This window comes from Rana temporaria, chromosome 5 (assembly GCF_905171775.1).
Source record: "Rana temporaria chromosome 5, aRanTem1.1, whole genome shotgun sequence".
NCBI classification, from domain to species: Eukaryota; Metazoa; Chordata; class Amphibia; order Anura; family Ranidae; genus Rana; species Rana temporaria.
The window spans coordinates 419,294,874-419,300,873 of record NC_053493.1 but is presented as its reverse complement, the minus strand read 5'-3'; the positions used below and the strand labels follow the sequence as shown (position 1 = coordinate 419,300,873).

General features: G+C 47.1%; 1 protein-coding gene across 1 annotated transcript in view; it reads left to right on the top strand.

The window, feature by feature from the left end:
- Nucleotides 1–6,000, top strand: part of PTH1R (parathyroid hormone 1 receptor) — a 439,604-nt gene that overhangs the window by 1,195 nt on the left and 432,409 nt on the right. The gene's annotated exons all lie outside the window — the stretch shown is intronic.

The window sequence follows — 6,000 nt, the reverse complement described above, 5'->3', positions numbered from 1 at the left end:
CCTGCTGCCCCCTGTGTCTGCTGTGATAAGTCCTCCCTTATACTTACCTATTCCCCCCCCCCCCTATCACCCCTTTCCATCTCCTACTGCTCCTTGTGTCTGCAGCAATAAGTCCACAATTCTACTTACCTACCTTCCCCCCATCTATCACCCCCTTCCATTGCCTGCTGCGGTAAGTCCACCCTTCTACTTACCCCATTCCATCACCTACTGCAATAAGTTCGCCCTTCTACTTGCCTACCCCCCGAATCACCTACTGCAATAAGTTCGCCCTTCTACTTGCCTACCCCCCGAATCACCTACTGCCCCCTGTGTCTGCTGCTCTAAGTCCACCCTTCTACTTACCTACTATTCCCCCCATCCCCTTCCATCACCTGCTGCGCTAAGTGCACCCTTTTACTTACCTACTATTCCCCCCATCCCCTTCCATCACCTGCTGCGCTAAGTGCACCCTTTTACTTACCTACCCCCCCAAATCCCCCATTTCCATCACCTACTGCGGTAAGTGCGCCCTTCTACTTGCCTACCCCCACCTATGCCCCTCATCACCTACTGCTTGCTGCCCCTTGTGTCTGCTGCAGTAAGGTACCCCTTCTACTTGCCTATCACCCCCTTCCATCACCTACTGCAGTAAGTGCACCCTTCTACTTACCTACCCCCTCGTCGCTCCCTTTCCTCACCTGCTGCCCCCATGCCTGCTGCAGTAAGTTCACCCTTTTACTTGCCTACCCCCCATCACCCCCTTCAATCACTTACTGTAGTAAGTGCACCCTTCTACTTACCTACCCCCCCATCACTCCCTTCCATCACCTACTGCAATACGTGCAACCTACTTACCTACCCCCCCCATCACTCCCTTCCATCACCTACTGCGGTAAATGCACCCTTCTACTTACCTACTCCCCATGCCTGCTGCAGTAAGTTCACCCTTTTACTTACCTACCCCCCCATCACCCCCTTCAATCACCTACTGCGGTAAGTGCACCCTTCTACTTGCCTATCGCCCCTTCCATCACCTAATGTAGTAAGTGCACCCTTCTACTTACCTATCACCCCATAACTCCCTTCCATCACCTACTGTAATACGTTCAACCTACTTACCTACCCCCATCACTCCCTTCCCTCACCTGCTGCCCCCAATGCCTGCTGTAGTAAGTCCACCCTTCTACTTACCTACCCCCCCCCCAATCACCCCCTTTCCTGGTGACTTCCCTTACCCAACTATCCCCTTCCCTTACCCATCACCTTTCACTCTTCTGTCTGCCCTTCATGTCATGGGGCGCCGTGTATTAACTGTGGAACTACAAGTCCCAGCATGACTTGGTCCGCTTCCGTTACATTGTCACCAATTGCAGTTATTGTGTTTTATATAGAAAATCCAAAAAATGATTTTATAGAACACAATGTACCCCGTCTACATCCCACAGGAGCTTACACTCTAATGTCCCCTCCCCTCACAGTCACACGCTATTATTATTATACATTTCTATAGCTCTGACATATACCGCAGCGCTGTACAGAGAACACTGAGCCAATCACATCAGTCTCTGTACCAGAGGAGCTTGCACTCTAATGTCCCCTCCCCCACAGTCACACGCTATTATTATTATACATGTATATAGCTCTGACCTATACCGCAGCGCCGTACAGAGAACACTGAGACCGTCACATCAGTCTCTGTACAGAGGAGCTTACACTCTAATGTCCCCTCCCCCCACAGTCACATCAGTCTCTGTACCAGAGGAGCTTGCACTCTAATGTCCCCTCCTCCAGTCACATCAGTCTCTGTACCAGAAGAGCTCACACTCTAATGTGCCCCCCCCCCCCCACAGTCACATCAGTCTCTGTACAGAGGAGCTTACACTCTAATGTCCCCCCCACAGTCACATCAGTCTCTGTACCAGAAGAGCTTACACTCTAATGTCCCCCCCCCCCCCCCCTCCCCAGTCACACTATATTATTATTATTATTATTATTATACGTTTATGTAGCTCTGACATATACTGTAGCGCTGTACAGAGATCACTGAGTCGGTCGCATGAGTCTCTGTACCAGAAGAGCTTACACTCTAATGTCCCCTCCCCCACAGTCACACATTATCGTTACCGGGGACAACCCTTAAGCCCCTGTGTTCCTCTATGGACAGTCCTCCTATGGGGGGGCGTTCAGCTGGTACTTGTAGTCCCACGGTTGATGTGCGCCGCCCCCTCTCTCCCGGTCGCTGGGTTACATTGTATTTTACGAGTTGTTATATTTTTAGCTGCACACTGGCTGGCTGGTGATGATTCCTCATTCTCCGTGTTGCTCAATTCTCCATTATTTTTTTGTGTGTGTTTAATAAATGATGGGTCATGCTTGGACTTGTAGTGCCCCAGCAGCCACAGCTGGATTGTCTTTATTATGCGATGTATTGATGAATTGCTGGGACTTCTAGTTCTACAAATGACTGCCCCCGTAGGTTTGTTCCTAGTCTGTATCCTACCATACCAACTGCTTGGGAATGCTGGGACTTGTAGTTCTACGAGAGTGACTATTGCTTGGGCTCTCCTAGTTGTATCAGACTTTCATTTGCTGCTGGGACTTGTAGTTCTTCACACTCAGTGACATGATCATTTGTTACCCTGTATCCGATTGTCATAATAAATGTCCATCTGCTGACTGTCATAATGTCATCCAATTGGGGGGGGGGGGGGGTGCTGTCTGTAACCAATGAAAAGCTTTGCTGGGATTTGTAGTTCCACACTCATTCATCTGGCCACAGTCAGTTCTCCAATGAGAAGCTCTGCTGGGACTTGTAGTTCTACACTCAGTGATGTGGTCATTTGTTATCCTGCATGTTGGATCTGATCTAGGGGGGGGGGGACTGTATGTAACCAATGAGAAGCTCTGCTGGGACTTGTAGTTCTACAAGTGACTTTACTTGGGCTGTTCTAGTTGTCCTTTAATTGCTGCTGGGACTTGTAGTTCTCCACTCTCTGGTAGGTTTTTTATCCTGCATGCTAGATATGATCCATGGGGGAGGAAAGCTGTCTGTAACCAATGAGAGGCTCTGCTGGGACTTGTAGTTCCACACTCATTCATCTGGAGAACTGTCTGTAATCAATGATAGGCTCTGCTGGGACTTGTAGTTCTACACTCAGTGATGTGGTCATTTGTTATAATGCATGTTGGATCTGATCTATGGGAAACATGCTGGGACTTGTAGTTCTACAAGTGACTTTACTTGGGCTGTTCTAGTTGTATCAGACCTTCATTTGCTGCTGGGACTTGTAGTTCTCCACTCTCTGGTAGGTTTGTTATCCTGCATGCTAGATATGATCCATGTGGGAGGAAAGCTGTCTGTAACCAATGAGAGGCTCTGCTGGGACTTGTAGTTCTTCACACTCAGTGATGTGGTAATTTGTTATCCTTCATGTTGGATCTGATCTATGGGGGGGGGAGGGGCTGTAGCCAATGGGAAGCATGCTGGGACTTGTAGTTCCACACTCTCTGGTAATTTTGTTATCCTGCATATTAGATCTGATCCATATGGGAGAGGAAACCTGTAACCAATGAGAAGCTCTGCTGCTGGGACTTGTAGTTCCACACACTCAGTGACGTGGTGGTTTGTTATCCTGTATCTGACTGTCATAATGTCACCCATCTGGGGGGGGGGCTGTATGTAACCAATGAGAAGCTCTGCTGGGACTTGTAGTTCTACAAGTGACTTTACTTGGGCTGTTCTAGTTGTATCAGACCTTCAATTGCTGCTGGGACTTGTAGTTATTCACTCTCTGGTAGGTTATCCTGCATGCTAGATATGATCCATGTGGGAAGAAAGCTGTCTGTAGCCAATGAGAAGCTCTGCTGGGACTTGTAGTTCCACACTCATTCATCTGGAGAACTGTCTGCAACCAATGAGAGGCTCTGCTGGGACTTGTAGTTCTACGAGTGACTTTACTTGGGCTGTCCTAGTTGTATCAGACCTTCATCTGCTGCTGGCACTTGTAGTTCTACACTCCTCTGGTCATTTTGTTATGCCGCATGTTAAATATGATCCACGTGGGAGGAAAGCGGTCTGCAGCCAATGAGAAGCTCCGCTGGGACTTGTAGTTCTACGAGTGACTCTGTTTAGACTGTTCTACTTTGTATCAGACCTTCATCTGCTGCTGGGACTTCTAGTTCTACACACTCTCCAGTGATGTGGTCATTTGTTATCCTGTATATTGGAGCTGATCCATATGGAGGGGGGGGGGGGGGGAGAACTGTCTGTAGCCAATGAGAAGCTCTACTGGGACTTGTAGTTCCACACTCATTCATCTGGAGAACTGTATGTAACCAATAAAAAGCTCTGCTGGGACTTGTAGTTCTACGAGTGACTCTGTTTGGGCTGTTCCACTTTGTATCAGACCTTCATCTGCTGCTGGGACTTGTAGTTCTACACACACTCCAGTGATGTGGTAATTTGTTATCCTGTATATTGGAGCTGATCCATGGGGGGACGGGGACCTGTAGCCAATGAGAAGCTCTGCTGGGACTTGTAGTTCCACACTCTCTGTGATGTGATTTGTAATTTGTTATCCTGTATCTGATTGTTATAATAAACTTCATCAATCTGGGGGGGGGGGGGGGGAGAACTGTCTGTAGCCAATGAGAAGCTCTGCTGGGACTTGTAGTTCTTTGAGTGACTTTGCTTGGGCTGTTCTAGTTGTGTCAGACCGTCATCTGCTGCTGGGACTTGTAGTTCTACACACTCAGTGACGTGGTCATTTGTTATCCTGTATCTGATAAAATACATTTCATCCACCTGGGGGGGGGGGGGGGCAATCTGTAATCAATGAGAAGCTTTGTTGGGACTTGTAGTTCTACAAGTGACTGTTTTTAGACTGTTCTAGTTGCGTCAGACCTTCATCTGCTGCTGGGACTTGTAGTTCTACAAGTGACTGTTTTTAGACTGTTCTAGTTGCGTTAGACCTTCATCTGCTGCTGGGACTTGTAGTTCTACAAGTGACTGTTTTTAGACTGTTCTAGTTGCGTCAGACCTTCATCTGCTGCTGGGACTTGTAGTTCTACACACTCTGGTCATTTGTTCTCCTGTATGTTAAATATGTTAAATATGTTTAAATATGATCCGTGGGGGGGAAAGCTGTCTAGCCAATGAGAAGCTCTAATGGGACTTGTAGTTCTACAGTGAACTACAGTGATTTGGCAATTTGTTATCATGCATGTTGGATCTGATAAATTTTGGGGGGTTTTGCAGGTAGATAGAGCAGGCAGGCTAGTCAGTTAATGTTACAGTGTGTAGAGGATATATATGCATCCCAGGTGTTGTACATATATTTATACACTGTATAGTTTAGCTAGATCAGCTCTTCCTAATTTACTGGCAGGCAGGTGATTGTGCTAGCTGCAGTATTCTCACGTGGTGCATTGCCCATGTCCTCTGTAATTTGCACCTAAAGCTACTTGGTGTGTACTGGCCGTGTCCTCTGTAGTTTGCACCTAAAGATTCAGGAGCTGTGATTTTAATGATGCTTAAAAAAAAAAAAAATGAAAAATTCCTTTAAATATTGTACCTACTGGGTGTCTATAGTATGCCTGTGAAAACGTCTTTGAGAACCCGGGTCTTGCCCCAGGGAACATCATGTATCAATGGAAAAAAAGTTTTAAAAACGGTCGTTTTCAGGAGTCCTGAAAAAAATTACAGTTTTTAATACTTTTTTTCCATTGATACATGATGTTACCTGGGGCAAGACCCGGGTTCTCAAAGACGTTTTCCGACAATAACTTGCATATTAGGCTTTAAAATTTGAACGGTCGAGTCCCATAGACGTCAATGGGTTTCTAAATGTTGCGCGAACGTTCGGTCCGTTCGAAGGTTCTGGTGCGAACCGAACGGGGGGTGTTCGGCTCATCCCTAGTGATTAATAGAAACCCTTCATATACATTCCATTCTGAATGTGTTCACGTTGGGCGGGCACTTGTACCACATTATTGTTGGTCCATCATGCCTGCAGTCCC